Source organism: Arabidopsis lyrata, assembly GCF_000004255.2.
Source record: "Arabidopsis lyrata subsp. lyrata unplaced genomic scaffold ARALYscaffold_57, whole genome shotgun sequence".
NCBI lineage: Eukaryota > Viridiplantae > Streptophyta > Magnoliopsida > Brassicales > Brassicaceae > Arabidopsis > Arabidopsis lyrata.
The window spans coordinates 10,616-27,467 of NW_003302510.1; positions in this window are offsets into that span (position 1 = coordinate 10,616).

A 16,852-nucleotide genomic window follows, 5' to 3' on the forward strand; every position below is an offset into this window, starting at 1 on the left:
AGGTCTATAAGCTGAAGAAAGTCTTGTATGGCTTAAAACAAGCTCCGAGGGCTTGGTACAGTCGTATCGAAGGATACTTCTTAAGGGAAGGGTTTGAGAAGTGTTACTGTGAACACACTTTGTTCGTGAAAAAGAAGAACGAAGAAGTGTTGCTGGTAAGTGTGGAAGTCGGATTCACACACTCAAGTATTTTATTAAGTAGGAAAGATTATTCTTGAGGGACAAAAATGAATATGTAAAAACTTATAAATTGCTACGAAAATTGCTATAGTCTTTCTTTTTTGAGAGGAAGATCCCTTTACATGGCCATTGGCCTTTATATTTATACATAGAGAAATGACATTAAAACGAATAATTAAGTACAATTATTCCTTCTTAAATGTGTCCGTTTTGATTCTTCGACTTTAATGCTCAACGTTTGAATTTGAGTTGACTCTGATCTTCGTGGGCCTCGCCTTTTCGGCCCAAGTGTCCTTGAACCGACTTACCCGTGTCTTCTACTCCGAACTCATGTCACAATGCAGTCACTTCGGATTCTCGAAGTGGTGACAACCACTTCGACCGTTCCTTCGGCTCATGGGTCCAATGGGCTTCATCCTTTATGGGCCATTATCTTGACTACGTGGCAATCTTTGGTTGATCTTGGACTTCTGGTGCGGGATCCGACACCAACAATTAGCCCCCCAAGTTCTTCGAAGTGTCATTCCAATTCGGAGGACTTTAAATGCTTTAAATGACTAAAGATTGCGCTCGAGAATCTTTCTGATTTCCCGCCGAAAATCTCATCACTCCTTTAATTTCGGCACTAGCCATTTTTACCCGATTGACATCTGTCATCATTATGACCGTATATTAATTAATTACTATTAAAACGGGAAAAAACCTTCCCACTTCCCACACAGCTTCCAAGGCGGTTTCATCATTAGTTTGTGTGAGGTAACTTCTTTTCACCATTACTTCCTTCTTTTACTTTTGTGCTTTAATCAAAACTTCTCTCTACTTTTCTTCACAAAACTTTTCTTCGCCGGATCTTGAATTTTTCATTTTTATCCGATGAATTCCGATTCTGAGAGACCTGAATCTCCTTCTTACGATGAGAGGCGCTCTAGTAATGATGAATGCACTCGTCCCAACGATATTTCTGGTCCTCATTACAAATCCACCTGCACTCTTCAGTCCCTTGAGCGATTAAAGGGGCTCTGTCAAATTCCTCCTGGAATCATAGCGGAGGCGCAAATAGCCGACCCTACAGAATCCCCGGAGAACCACCGTGTCGGCTACTTTTGTGTTTACGAAATTTACTTCAAGGGCTGCGGATTGACCTTCCCCCTTCCCGAAGCCCTAGTTCGATTCTTGGCGGCTCTCGAGATCGCTTTACCTCAATTAACCCCTAATCTCCTCCGAACCATCCTCGGGATTATAACTGTTGCGGCGGAGGCTGGCTACGTTATTGGAGTCCCCGAGCTGAATGAACTCCTAAGCGTAAGGAGTTCATCAAAGAAAACTGGGTACTTCTCGGCGTATCCAAATGCCAATAGAAACGTCATCTCGCACCTCCCGAACAAGGATGAAAACTGGCACCATCCTTGGTTTCTGATTAAGAAAACTCCTGCTTTGATTGGGAATCTTTCCGATGTACTCCCATCGAAGTGGTCTGCGAAACCTGGTAGAGACTAGGTCGTATATTCCTATACTGTTCATTATTATTTTTTACTGACCGAATTCGTTGTTTCATTTCACAGCTTTCATCGCTTCAACTCTCCCGACTGAAGAATTTATCAAGTTCTTCAAAACAATCCTTGAAGGGAAAACCCTTTGGAATTCTTTCACCCTCGACCGGTTTGTCGAGGCCAACCGGAAACTCAGGATGAGTCCTCCCAATCTAACCTTTACTTGCTTCACTTGTTCGCACAATCGAACCTTTTTCCTTTAATAAAGAAATAAAACAAATTTTTATTAATAGCTGAACTCGTTTTCGAGCTGCCTACGTACCCATCTCGGGATCAAGCCAAACCGTAGTTCATGTACATAGACAATGTATGTAGTTTTAAACATAAAACTTTTTCAGGTTGATCACATTCCAAGGTCGCTTGACTGGATTGTCTTCTAAGTCTTTCAACCTGTAAACACCGTTCCGAATCACTTCGGTAATAATGTAAGGTCCTTCCCAATTAATACCGAGTGTACCGGCACCTTCTTCTTTTTTGTTGTCAAAGACGCGCCTTAATACGTAATCTCCCACAAAGAACGGCCTACTTTTAACCTTAGAATTGTAATACCGGGCTGCTGCCTGCTGGTAATTCTGGATCCGAATTAGAGCTTGATCACGCCTTTCATTTATGGTATCCAGTGAATCATTAAGCATTGCTGAATTTTCTTCCTCATTTAACGGTGCTTCTGTTCGACGAAGTCCGGGCACATTGAGTTCAGCTGGTACTACCGCCTCCATGCCATAAACCAAAGAGAATGGAGTTTCTCCTGTAGGTCGCCTAGGGGTTGTACGATAGGTCCACAGGACGGGTTGGAGTTCTTCATACCATCCTCCCTTTAGATGACTTAAGCATTTCTTGAGATTGCTTAATATTGTCTTGTTCGCGGCTTCAGCTTGACCGTTTCCTTGCGGATATCGTGGAGTAGAATAACTAACTTTGATTCCCCAGTCCGCACAAAAGGCATCAAACTCGTGTGAAATGAATTGTGGTCCATTATCAGTGACTATTTCGTATGGAACTCCATGTCGACATATAATGTTTTTCCAAATAAAGGTCTTCACCGCCGAATCCTTGACACTAACATACGCCTCAGCTTCAATCCATTTTGAAAAGTAGTCCGTAAGGACTAAAAGGTATTGTACACCTCGAGTTGATTTGTATAATGGTCCAATGATGTCCATTGACCACCTCATAAACGGGTATGGGGCGGAAATGGAGGAGAATAATTCCAACGGTTGATGGATCAATGGTGCATGGAGTTGGCAGCGCTTGCATCTCTGGGCGAACTTAACACAATCTGTGATCATAGTGGGCCAAAAATACCCCATTCTTTTAACTTTAAAAGCCATAGCTCTTCCTGATGAATGACTCCCACATAATCCTTCATGCACCTCGCTCATGACGATTTCGACTTCGGGCCCAAAAATGCATAATAGGTAAGGGTCACTGACACCTCGTCTATATAACGCATCCTTTGACAGACAAAATTTCGCGCTAACGACTTTCATTTTCCTGGCCTGCCATTTATTCTTTGGGAGCTCACCTGTCATGATGTAGTGCTTTATTGGCTCCCTCCAGTCAGCCCCCCAGTCTTTAACCGGAATTTGGTCAACTTTGTGAAATATTCGTGGCTCTGGTTCGGGATGCTCGTTTGGTTCAAGAATATCCTCCTCGATTAATGGCTCGGTTTCTAACATTGTTTCTGGAATCACTTCTTCAGCTAAGACAACGGGTTCCTTGTTAGATGTATTTGATCCCTTTGACTTCCTTCGTTTGTTGGAAGGTGGTTCGACATCTGGTTCGCCACGGTCGCGTGCCGCTGCTCGAGATCTTGTAATGACGAGGGTTTCTTTGCTGTCTTGAATGCTTCGCTCCGAAATGCATTCCACTGGAATAACTCTCTTTAACTCAGGATCTGATGTTGACGCCAATGCGGCAAGTGCATCCGCAGTTGTATTCTCTCCCCGAGGTATGCGGATTAATTCGAATTTCGAGAAATTTTTAGATAAATCCTTCGCCACTTCGAGGTACGCTTCCATTCTTGAATCTTTGGCTTCATAGTCTCCATTAAATTGGTTAACTACTAATTGCGAATCGCAATAAGCCAATATTTCCTTAGCCCAACTCCTTGTGCTAGTCGAAGTCCGGCAATAAGGGCTTCGTATTCTGCCTCGTTGTTGGAGGCATTGAATAACAATCGGAATGATTGTTCTAGAATTTCTGATGTTGGAGATTCCAACTTGATTCCCACTCCGGATCCTTGTTTTGTTGAAGACCCGTCTACGTGTAATTTCCAAGTTTGGTTCTCCGGTTGGTCTATCGTTCCAGGTATTGGTAGCTCGGTTAAGAAATCTGCTAGAACCTGAGCTTTCATACTGATCCGGCTTTTGAATTCTATATCGTACTCGCTTAACTCCACTGCCCATTTCGCCAAACGTCCGGACTGACTTGGACTATGAAGTATTGTTCGGAGTGGTTGGTTAGTTAATACTTCAACCGGATGGGATTGAAAATATGGACGCAGCTTCCGAGCCGAAGTTACCACCGCGAGTGCAAGCTTTTCCATCATTGTGTATCTGGTTTCTGGATCCGTCATTGACTTGCTTACGTAGTAAATCGGTTTCTGCTCCCCACGGTCTTCCCGAACCAAGACTCCACTAACCGCGTGGTTCGAAACTGACACGTACAAATAAAGTTTTTCATCCACTTCCGGTTTGGACAGTATAGGTGGAGTGGTTAAGTATGCCTTAAGCTGCCCAAAGGCTTTTTCACATTTCTCATCCCAAAAGAATCCTTTGTTCCCTTTTAGAATTTGGTAGAAAGGCAACGACTTATCTGTTGATCTCGAGATAAAACGATTCAAAGCCGCAATCCACCCAGTCAACCGTTGTACTTCTTTGAAGTTTCTTGGAGATGACATGTTTAGAAAGGCGTTTATTTGATTTGGATTGGCTTCAATCCCTCTTTCTGTCACGATATAGCCAAGAAATTCTCCGGATGGGACTCCAAATGTGCACTTCGCCGGGTTCAGCTTTATTTGATATTTATTGAGAATATCAAAACATTCCTCCAAATGTTTAACATGATCTTCTTTCTTTAACGATTTAACCAACATATCATCTATGTAGACTTCCATAGTCTTCCCGAGGTGATTGTGAAACATTTTGTTCACCAACCGTTGGTAAGTTGCTCCTGCATTTTTCAAACCAAAAGGCATTACCTTGTAACAGTAGATACCTCTATCTGTGATAAATGACGTCTTTTCTTGATCTCCGGGGTTCATCATTATCTGATTATAACCCGAGAAGGCGTCCATGAACGTTAACAGCTCGTTTCCAGCGGTGGACTCTACAAGTCGATCTATATGCGGGAGCGGGAAACTATCTTTGGGACATGTTTTATTTAGGTCTGTAAAATCGATGCAAACCCTATCTTTCCCATTCTTCTTTTTGACGACGACAGTGTTTGCTACCCATTCCGGGTATTGCACTTCTCTTATGGACCCTATCTTCAAAAGTTTATCCACTTCGTCATTTACCACTTTGGCTCGCTCCACTCCGAGCTTTCTTCTTTTCTGTTTCACCGGCTTGAAGCTTGGATCCACGTTTAGCTCGTGACAAATTATATTTGGATCTATACCAAGCATGTCTGCTGCTGACCATGCAAACGATGTTTTGTTTTTCCTTAAGAGTTCGATCAAAGCTTCTTTTATTTGGCCAGTCAAAGTTGCTCCAATTCGAATTTTCCGGTCCGGCTTGTCTTCTTCCAACACCACTTCGATTACTACATCATCTTTCTTCTGCCCGCTAGGAAATTTTGTTCTCAGTCCCTCTTTTGCGGGCTTCGTTAATTGCTATTGAATCTTCATACGGTGGCTAGCTAGATAACACGTCCGTGAAGCTTCTTGATCTCCCCGAATTGTTTCCACTCCTCTTGACGTTGGAAATTTGATACATTGATGATATGTAGAGGGGACTGCTTTCATTTGATAGATCCAGGGAGTACCAAGGATGATGTTGTAAGCTGCGGGCTTATCGAAGACGACGAAGTCCACGATCTTCGATACCTTCTTGGCAAGGACCGGTAGCTTGATTGTTCCGAGAGACATGGCTGACTCGCTTGTGAACGCAACTAACGGAGATGGGGGTCCTACTATGTCTCCTCGGCTGATTCCCATTTTTTCTAGAGTACTTAAAAAGATCAAGTCGACCGAACTGCCTGTATCTATAAGGATCCTTGATACTTCGAAGTTAGCGACATCAAGAGTAATGACTAGAGCATCATCATGCGGTCTTTCGAGATGCCGCGTTTCTTCTTCGTTAAATGATATTGAGGCACCTTGAAAATCAATTTCTTCGCTCAAGCTTGCTTTGAGTAAGACATTTCGTCTATGTTTTTTGATGGAACTTATTGAATCTCCGCAAAATCTGGAACCTCCTAGAATCACATTGATCTTACCCTTCGAACTCCTTGGTTCTTCCTCGTTGGATAACCTTGGTCTTTTGGAATCTTGATCTTTGGAGCTTTCCTTTGCTCCGTGGTATTCCTTCACAAAATCTTTTATATCGAATTTAGAAAGATCGCCACTAGCCCAAAGCTCTGCGAGGTGCTTTTTAAGAACGCTGCAATCCTTGGTTAAATGTCCGGTTACTTTATGAATGTCGCAATATAGACTTTCATCACGGACCCAAGTGTTTGATCTTTCTTTCCCTTGGAATTGCTTTCCGACGGTATTGTTGAAGGGTTGCGAACCAAACATCTTTGGTCCTTTGCTCTCCCTAGGCTCGAACTTCCTGGCAGGGACGGTGATTGCTGGCTTTTCTTGCTTATTTCTTTTGGCAAAACTTTCTTTTTCGTCCTCTACCTCCATCCAGTTGTTCGCGCGAAAGAGTGCATCCTGAATTGTGTCTGGTTTATGAAGTATTAAGTCTTCTTTAAACCTTGAATCATGTCGCAATCCTTTTCGTAGGGCAGATAAAGCTGATTGCTGCGAGATTCTTGGGAGTTTTGACAGCACTCCTTTGAATTTGGTGATGAAAACTCGAAGTGACTCATTAGATCCTTGCGACAAGTTCCAAAGATCAGCATCCGAAACACTTTTATCCATAAGAATGGAGTATTGCTTTAAGAATACGGCTGATAGTTCGTCGAAATTGCTGATCGAACCCGGCTCTAATTGGGTGAACCACATTAGAGCTTGGCCACACAGATTCTCCGAAAAAAGCTTGCAGTAACCTGCATCCTCATCAGCTTCATCCAATTCGACTCTTCCAGCAGCGATCAGAAAAGCTGCGAGATAGCTTTTTGGATCCTCCAATCCGCTGTAAGGGTCCAACTTGAGCTTCCGGGAATCTTTGATCCTCAAACTTGCAATTCGCGGGATGAAAGGGGTTCGCCTAGCTTCTTCAATGACTCGATTGATGTCTGGCTCCGAACTTGTAGCCTGATGAAATTTTGATTTCATTTCTTTTAATTCCTGGCTAACCTTCCTCATGGTCTCGAACTGGTCGAGGTTCTCCTGCTCGTACTGAGCTGCAAGTTGTTCTTCATCCCCGAGCTGTGTCTCTTCTTCCAACGTCTGAGCTACATTATTAGTATCACCGGGAGTTGTTTGTTCGCTGGTTTCATTTCGTGCAGCGGAACTTGGCGAGTTGAATATCCCTCTTCGGGTTCCCACAAGGTTTCCTGCACTTAAAGAGCGAACACGAGTTTGTATAGTATTGACGTTTTGACTAAGAGATACCTGGGACGTTTGCAACGTATCGACGGCCTTTTCCACATCCGAGAACTTTTGTGATATGTCCGACATGGTTTGCTGCATAGCTTTGAGGGTTTCGGCCAATGATGTCTCAACGGCGTCTCCTCCGGACATTGTTGCTTATCTCGGAAATGTAGTAAAGAAAAAATCTGACCACTCAAGAATCCTATCTCCCCACAGACGGCGCCAAAATGTGGAAGTCGGATTCACACACTCAAGTATTTTATTAAGTAGGAAAGATTATTCTTGAGGGACAAAAATGAATATGTAAAAACTTATAAATTGCTACGAAAATTGCTATAGTCTTTCTTTTTTGAGAGGAAGATCCCTTTACATGGCCATTAGCCTTTATATTTATACATAGAGAAATGACATTAAAACGAATAATTAAGTACAATTATTCCTTCTTAAATGTGTCCATTTTGATTCTTCGACTTTAATGCTCAACGTTTGAATTTGAGTTGACTCTGATCTTCGTGGGCCTCGCCTTTTCGGCCCAAGTGTCCTTGAACCGACTTACCCGTGTCTTCTACTCCGAACTCATGTCACAATGCAGTCACTTCGGATTCTCGAAGTGGTGACAACCACTTCGACCGTTCCTTCGGCTCATGGGTCCAATGGGCTTCATCCTTTATGGGCCATTATCTTGACTACGTGGTAATCTTTGGTTGATCTCGGACTTCTGGTGCGGGATCCGACACCAACAAAAATGTTTCACAATCACCTCGGGAAGACTATGGAAGTCTACATAGATGATATGTTGGTTAAATCGTTAAAGAAAGAAGATCATGTTAAACATTTGGAGGAATGTTTTGATATTCTCAATAAATATCAAATGAAGCTGAACCCGGCGAAGTGCACATTTGGAGTCCCATCCGGAGAATTTCTTGGCTATATCGTGACAGAAAGAGGGATTGAAGCCAATCCAAATCAAATTAACGCCTTTCTAAACATGCCATCTCCAAGAAACTTCAAAGAAGTACAACGGTTGACTGGGCGGATTGCGGCTTTGAATCGTTTTATCTCGAGATCAACAGATAAGTCGTTGCCTTTCTACCAAATTCTAAAAGGGAACAAAGGATTCCTTTGGGATGAGAAATGTGAAGAAGCCTTTGGGCAGCTTAAGGCATACTTAACCACTCCACCTATACTGTCCAAACCGGAAGTGGATGAAAAACTTTATTTGTACGTGTCAGTTTCGAACCACGCGGTTAGTGGAGTCTTGGTTCGGGAAGACCGTGGGGAGCAGAAACCGATTTACTACGTAAGCAAGTCAATGACAGATCCGGAAACCAGATACACAATGATGGAAAAGCTTGCACTCGCGGTGGTAACTTCGGCTCGGAAGCTGCTTCCATATTTTCAATCCCATCCGGTTGAAGTATTAACTAACCAACCACTCCGAACAATACTTCATAGTCCAAGTCAGTCCGGACGTTTGGCGAAATGGGCAGTGGAGTTAAGCGAGTACGATACAGAATTCAAAAGCCGGATCAGTATGAAAGCTCAGGTTCTAGCAGATTTCTTAACCGAGCTACCAATACCTGGAACGATAGACCAACCTGAGAACCAAACTTGGAAATTACACGTAGACGGGTCTTCAACAAAACAAGGATCCGGAGTGGGAATCAAGTTGGAATCTCCAACATCAGAAATTCTAGAACAATCATTCCGATTGTTATTCAATGCCTCCAACAACGAGGCAGAATACGAAGCCCTTATTGCCGGACTTCGACTAGCACAAGGAGTTGGGGCTAAGGAAATATTGGCTTATTGTGATTCGCAATTAGTAGTTAACCAATTTAATGGAGACTATGAAGCCAAAGATTCAAGAATGGAAGCGTACCTCGAAGTGGCGAAGGATTTATCTAAAAATTTCTCGAAATTCGAATTAATCCGCATACCTCGGGGAGAGAATACAACTGCGGATGCACTTGCCGCATTGGCGTCAACATCAGATCCTGAGTTAAAGAGAGTTATTCCAGTGGAATGCATTTCGGAGCGAAGCATTCAAGACAGCAAAGAAACCCTCGTCATTACAAGATCTCGAGCAGCGGCACGCGACCGTGGCAAACCAGATGTCGAACCACCTTCCAACAAACGAAGGAAGTCAAAGGGATCAAATACATCTAACAAGGAACCTGTTGTCTTAGCTGAAGAAGTGATTCCAGAAACAATGTTAGAAACCGAGCCATTAATCGAGGAGGATATTCTTGAACCAAACGAGCATCCCGAACCAGAGCCACGAATATTTCACAAAGTTGACCAAATTCCGGTTAAAGACTGGGGGGCTGACTGGAGGGAGCCAATAAAGCACTACATCATGACAGGTGAGCTCCCAAAGAATAAATGGCAGGCCAGGAAAATGAAAGTCGTTAGCGCGAAATTTTGTCTGTCAAAGGATGCGTCATATAGACGAGGTGTCAGTGACCCTTACCTATTATGCATTTTTGGGCCCGAAGTCGAAATCGTCATGAGCGAGGTGCATGAAGGATTATGTGGGAGTCATTCATCAGGAAGAGCTATGGCTTTTAAAGTTAAAAGAATGGGGTATTTTTGGCCCACTATGATCACAGATTGTGTTAAGTTCGCCCAGAGATGCAAGCGCTGCCAACTCCATGCACCATTGATCCATCAACCGTCGGAATTATTCTCCTCCATTTCCGCCCCATACCCGTTTATGAGGTGGTCAATGGATATCATTGGACCATTACACAAATCAACTCGAGGTGTACAATACCTTTTAGTCCTTACGGACTACTTTTCAAAATGGATTGAAGCTGAGGCGTATGTTAGTGTCAAGGATTCGGCGGTGAAGACCTTTATTTGGAAAAACATTATATGTCGACATGGAGTTCCATACGAAATAGTCACTGATAATGGACCACAATTCATTTCACACGAGTTTGATGCCTTTTGTGCGGACTGGGGAATCAAAGTTAGTTATTCTACTCCACGATATCCGCAAGGAAACGGTCAAGCTGAAGCCGCGAACAAGACAATATTAAGCAATCTCAAGAAACGCTTAAGTCATCTAAAGGGAGGATGGTATGAAGAACTCCAACCCGTCCTGTGGGCCTATCGTACAACCCCTAGGCGACCTACAGGAGAAACTCCATTCTCTTTGGTTTATGGCATGGAGGCGGTAGTACCAGCTGAACTCAATGTGTCCGGACTTCGTCGAACAGAAGCACCGTTAAATGAGGAAGAAAATTCAGCAATGCTTAATGATTCACTGGATACCATAAATGAAAGGCGTGATCAAGCTCTAATTTGGATCCAGAATTACCAGCAGGCAGCAGCCCGTTATTACAATTCTAAGGTTAAAAGTAGGCCGTTCTTTGTGGGAGATTACGTATTAAGGCGCGTCTTTGACAACAAAAAAGAAGAAGGTACCGGTAAACTCGGTATTAATTGGGAAGGACCTTACATTATTACCGAAGTGATTCGGAACGGTGTTTACAGGTTGAAAGACTTAGAAGACAATCCAGTCAAGCGACCTTCGAATGTGATCAACCTGAAGAAGTTTTATGTTTAAAACTACATACATTGTTTATGTACATGAACTACGGTTTGGCTTGATCCCGAGATGGATACGTAGGCAGCTCGAAAACGAGTTCAGCTATTAATAAAAATTTGTTTTATTTCTTTATTAAAGGAAAAATGTTCGATTGTGCGAACAAGTGAAGCAAGTAAAGGTTCGGCTATGCGAACATACAAGAAATTGGAAATAGAGCGTTATTTAAAAGAACGGAATGTCCCTCATCGTACACTTCGGACTATGAAAATCTTGTTGACGAGCATAACACTTCAACTCCTTGACCAGCAAGATCGAGGATTGGCATCATGCAGTCCGGAATTCGAGCAAAGTCAGAAATTCCAAGCTCAATCCACTCTCCGGGGTGAGATTCAAGGATGTGAAGATTTCTTGATACCGTAGTAAGCCTGCGTTGCATCCGGTTAATCCTCTTCTGAAGTCTCCTCTTTTCCAACATAAGTTTCCGGTGTTGAAGCTCGAGTGCCTCTATGAACACCGTCGCTGTTCCTTGGTCTCCGATTGGGAGATCCCTGATCAAAGCACATGGCGCTCGGATCTGAGATCTCAAGAAGCCGCGAAGTGGAGGAGGCTGCCTGCTTGGCTCATTTGGAACATCTTTGTTTATCATTCCGATTCTGGAGAAGTCGGGCATAGATTCTGAACAGCGAAGATTGAACTCCATACCTACTAAAATGAAAAGAATGGTGAGGAGTAAAGGGAAATTGGGACTACAATTTATAGGAACGTCATATCCCTAACAAGCTGCGGATTCTATCCAAGGAATGGAGTGATTCGCGGAGAGATTTATGCCCTCGAACAGATCCTGCATTAAAAGGCGCATCTCCGAGAATATTTGAAAAGAAAGGAAAGTTACAAATATTTCCATAAATAAAAAGGGGCCGAAGCCCATTACGAGTTTAAAATAAGGGAAGAAGTTAAAAAACATTTATGGAAGAGGCTCAGGAATAGGCTCCTTCATCGCCGGTTTAGTCTTCGAAGTGGACGCCTTGTTCTTGGCATCCACTTCGGGATGATCCCGGACGCGTTTCCGACAGGTGCTGGCCTCCTCTTTATCTTCTTCTTCGCTGTCAGATGAAACGGCGCAGACGGGAGCGTTCACGGGACCCGAGACTCCTTTAGCGCGAAGATACATCCGAAGCATCTTCGGGATCTCAGCGATAGAGTCAAAATTCCGCCATTCCCACTGAAAGGGATCACTTTCCAAGGTCCGTATCTTCCTCTCCACCCGAGCAATGCGAGCCTCGAGTGTTTGCCTTTTGAGGCCCAGCCGTTGCCTCTCTTCACATAAGCGACGGTGCTTGTCGGCAACCTAGCATAAAGATGAACGGATAAGATGAAGCAAAAAGTTTTTGAATCAAAAACTTTAAATATTTACCTTGTCGATAAAGTCGCAAGCCTCTTTCTTCTCCTTTGAAGGGAAGTGAAAGACGGCGTGAGGGAAGAGAACGCCGGCCGGTTCAAATCCGTCGCCGGACAAGAAAAGTGGGCTGCCGGGATCGATGGGGGCTACTTTTTCGTTTTCCATTCTCGAAATATTTCTCAAGTAAGGTTCTAAAATCGTGTTTAAATAAAGCTTAGAAGTAGGTAAGCCTTTATTTATAATGATTTAGGGTTTGTCTTGGAACCATAAACCCAATAATGGTAGTGTGTCCGAGTGGTTTAAACCATTTTTGGAAATCGGGAAAAGGCAGTTATTGCATTAAAGACGAGCCGTTTTCCTTACTTATAAGAAGGGAAAGCGCAACCGTCGCATTAACTGCAAAAGTTTCTAAGGCCCAAGCCCAATAAGTTAATCGAGTTGACTAAACCCGAAGTGGGGAACTCGCTTTAAGCCGAGCTCAGTTCTCGCATTCTAAAGAGAAAGGTCTGATCAGCCTAAAAATCTCAAAAGCATAACCACAAGGCCACAAAAGGTTAAAAGCGGACTTTGCAAACCCGCATATATTTTTAACCAAACCCCCTTGGGATCATAACCTAAAAAGGTTTAAAAGCCTCCTCAGGCAAATATTTTGTTCAAAAGAAACAATAAAGCCTCCTTAGGCCAAAAATAAGTTCGAAATTAAGTCTTAAAATTAAAGGGACAATCCCCAATTTAAAGTGGACACAGCCACTACGGAGTGATCTCCACCTCGGACTCCGGCTCAGCAACCAAAGTTTCATTCACCTCCTTGACTGGTGCTTGATCAGATGAAGCTCCCTGACCACCCTCCGCGGTACAACCAACCTCCGGAGTGACCTCCGGTACCATAGGAGCTACGGGCGGGACAACGTCTTCCGTCTCACTTGAGCCTAGAAATAATAATTCCAGTCAATCAAAGGTACAAGGTAAGAAAAGGTAAGCGTCAGGAGCCAAGCGTTACCTGCCCAGTCTAAACCCGATTCACTTATAGGAGGTGATTCAGTAAAGAATTCCTCGAAGTCAAGCGGGTTGAAAGTCGAAGTGGGAAGAGCTGCCAAGCGACTCCGTTTTTCAGAAAGATTAGTTGACAGCTCGGTCCTTTCTTGCTCCTCGGAGAAATCTGCTTCATGGATTTGATCCAGCAGAATCAGGTTGCTTTCATGCTCCTTGATGTCTTACTCCAAGTCCGACCTAGCCTTCTCGGTTTGCATGAAGCGAATGGCCCCTTGGATCAATTCCATCCCGCGTCCCTTAACCTCCTTTCTGGCCTTCGATGCCGACCTTGCCAACTCAGAATCACGCAACTTGGCTAGCGCCTTGTACTTCGCGTCAAGCTCGATAAGTTGGTTGTTCAGGGTATCGGCGGTTGATTCGGATTCATGAAGTCTACCCTGAACACCAGAAAGTTCGTCCTGGAGTTTGTAATTCCGGTCGTAGTAGTCTTGCAGCTCCCCCTTTACCTGCGCCAGCTCGGATGTTAACCTGTCGACCTTATCCTCCAGACCGTGCTTGGAGCCAGCAGAAGAATTGAGTTCAGCCTCAAGAGCTGAGAATTTCTTCTTCCACATGTCAATCTCCTTCTCCCGTCCAATGACCAACCCTTCGTAATGTTCGATCATATCGTTAAGTTCGCTGTGAGCCTGGCATTATAAACCCGGGGTGGCGAGTCAGTTTGAAGAATGGCAGTAAAAAAAAAACAACAAAAAACACAGAACTAACACGAGATGAATGATGCGCGTGAAGCAAATAGCGTTCACGAATCGCAGGGCGCCACTTGTTGAAGTCTGGCAGGATCGAACCCGATCGGGTCTTGAAGCATCGGAAGACGTTTCCTTCTGTCTCCATAGCTGCGAAGAAGGAAGAGTTGTAAAAATTGGAATTTTAGTAGAGACAAAAACGTTTAAGTACGTGTAAGTCGCCAAACCTGAAAGCGATTTGACTTGAGGGACAAGAGCAGGCTTTGACCTCGAGGAAGCACCTCGAGATTCAGAATCTCCCTTTCTAGGGGATGCACTCTGAGCAGTCTTTTCGCTGACGGGCTGGGAAGAAGAAGACATGTCAACAGGTCGGGGATGACCCATTGGTTCAGTGGGAGGGGATGATCGAGGTGAACGATCAGTCCGGGCCCTTGATTTCTCCCTTCGCGGAGACGAGTCGTCACGGGACGACTTGTCCCTCTTCTTACGAACCAAATTCTTAAGTGGTTCGTTGCTGAAATCTTCTCGGGGAAGTCGAGGAGAATCACGACGAGGAGACCGCTCTCTCCGAGGAGAACGTTCGTCATGACGTTCGCAACGAGGCGTTAGCCTATAAGCCGCAACAGATCTGGCTCCCTCGGAGCTTTTGTCATCAACCAGCAGGGTCCTGCTGTAATCTTTTTTATCGATGGCGGTCGCAAGGAACGCCTTGTTTTCATCACAAGCCTCTGCTATCGGCTTGGAGAGTTTCTTACGCTGGGCAGCGAGGGCCCGAGCTGACATTCCCTGAGTTGAGGGAGGAGGCGGAAGACGATGAAGTAGATTGGGAGGACTCATCCTGAGTTTCCGGTTGGCCTCGACAAACCGGTCGAGGGTGAAAGAATTCCAAAGGGTTTCCCCTTCAAGGATTGTTTTGAAGAACTTGATAAATTCTTCAGTCGGGAGAGTTGAAGCGATGAAAGCTGCGAAATGAAACAACGAATTCGGTCAGTAAAAAATAATAATGAACAGTAAAGGAATATACGACCTAGTCTCTACCAGGTTTCGCAGACCACTTCGATGGGAGTACATCGGAAAGATTCCCAATCGAAGCAGGAGTTTTCTTAATCAGAAACCAAGGATGGTGCCAGTTCTCATCCTTGTTCGGGAGGTGCGAGATGACGTTTCTATTGGCATTTGGATACGCCGAGAAGTACCCAGTTTTCTTTGATAAACTCCTTACGCTTAGGAGTTCATTCAGCTCGGGGACTCCAATGACGTAGTCAGCCTCCGCCGCAACGGTTATAATCCCGAGGATGGTTCGGAGGAGATTGGGGGTTAATTGAGGTAAAGCGATCTCGAGAGCCGCCAAGAATCGAACTAGGGCTTCGGGAAGGGGGAAGGTCAATCCGCAGCCCTTGAAGTAAATTTCGTAAACACAAAAGTAGCCGACACGGTGGTTCTCCGGGGATTCCGTAGGGTCGGCTATTTGCGCCTCCGCTATGATTCCAGGAGGAATTTGACAGAGCCCCTTTAATCGCACAAGGGACTGAAGAGTGCAGGTGGATTTGTAATGAGGACCGGCAATATCGTTGGGACGAGTGCATTCATCATTACTAGAGCGCCTCTCATCGTAAGAAGGAGATTCAGGTCTCTCAGAATCGGAATTCATCGGATAAAAATGAAAAATTCAAGATCCGGCGAAGAAAGGTTTTGTGAAGAAAAGTAGAGAGAAGTTTTGATTAAAGCACAAAAGTAAAAGAAGGAAGTAATGGTGAAAAGAAGTTACCTCACACAAACTAATGATGAAACCGCCTTGGAAGCTGTGTGGGAAGTGGGAAGGTTTTTTCCCGTTTTAATAGTAATTAATTAATATACGGTCATAATGATGACAGATGTCAATCGGGTAAAAATGGCTAGTGCCGAAATTAAAGGAGTGATGAGATTTTCGGCGGGAAATCAGAAAGATTCTCGAGCGCAATCTTTAGTCATTTAAAGCATTTAAAGTCTTCCGAATTGGAATGACACTTCGAAGAACTTGGGGGGCTAATTGTTGGTGTCGGATCCCGCACCAGAAGTCCGAGATCAACCAAAGATTGCCACGTAGTCAAGATAATGGCCCATAAAGGATGAAGCCCATTGGACCCATGAGCCGAAGGAACGGTCGAAGTGGTTGTCACCACTTCGAGAATCCGAAGTGACTGCATTGTGACATGAGTTCAGAGTAGAAGACACGGGTAAGTCGGTTCAAGGACACTTGGGCCGAAAAGGCGAGGCCCACGAAGATCAGAGTCAACTCAAATTCAAACATTGAGCATTAAAGTCGAAGAATCAAAACGGACACATTTAAGAAGGAATAATTGTACTTAATTATTCGTTTTAATGTCATTTCTCTATGTATAAATATAAAGGTCAATGGCCATGTAAAGGGATCTTCCTCTCAAAAAAGAAAGACTATAGCAATTTTCGTAGCAATTTATAAGTTTTTACATATTCATTTTTTTCCCTCAAGAATAATCTTTCCTACTTAATAAAATACTTGAGTGTGTGAATCCGACTTCCACAATTTTGTTCACCAACCGTTGGTAAGTTGCTCCTGCATTTTTCAAACCAAAAGGCATTACCTTGTAACAGTAGATACCTCTATCTGTGATAAATGACGTCTTTTCTTGATCTTCGGGGTTCATCATTATCTGATTATAACCCGAGAAGGCGTCCATGAACGTTAACAGCTCATTTCCAGTGGTG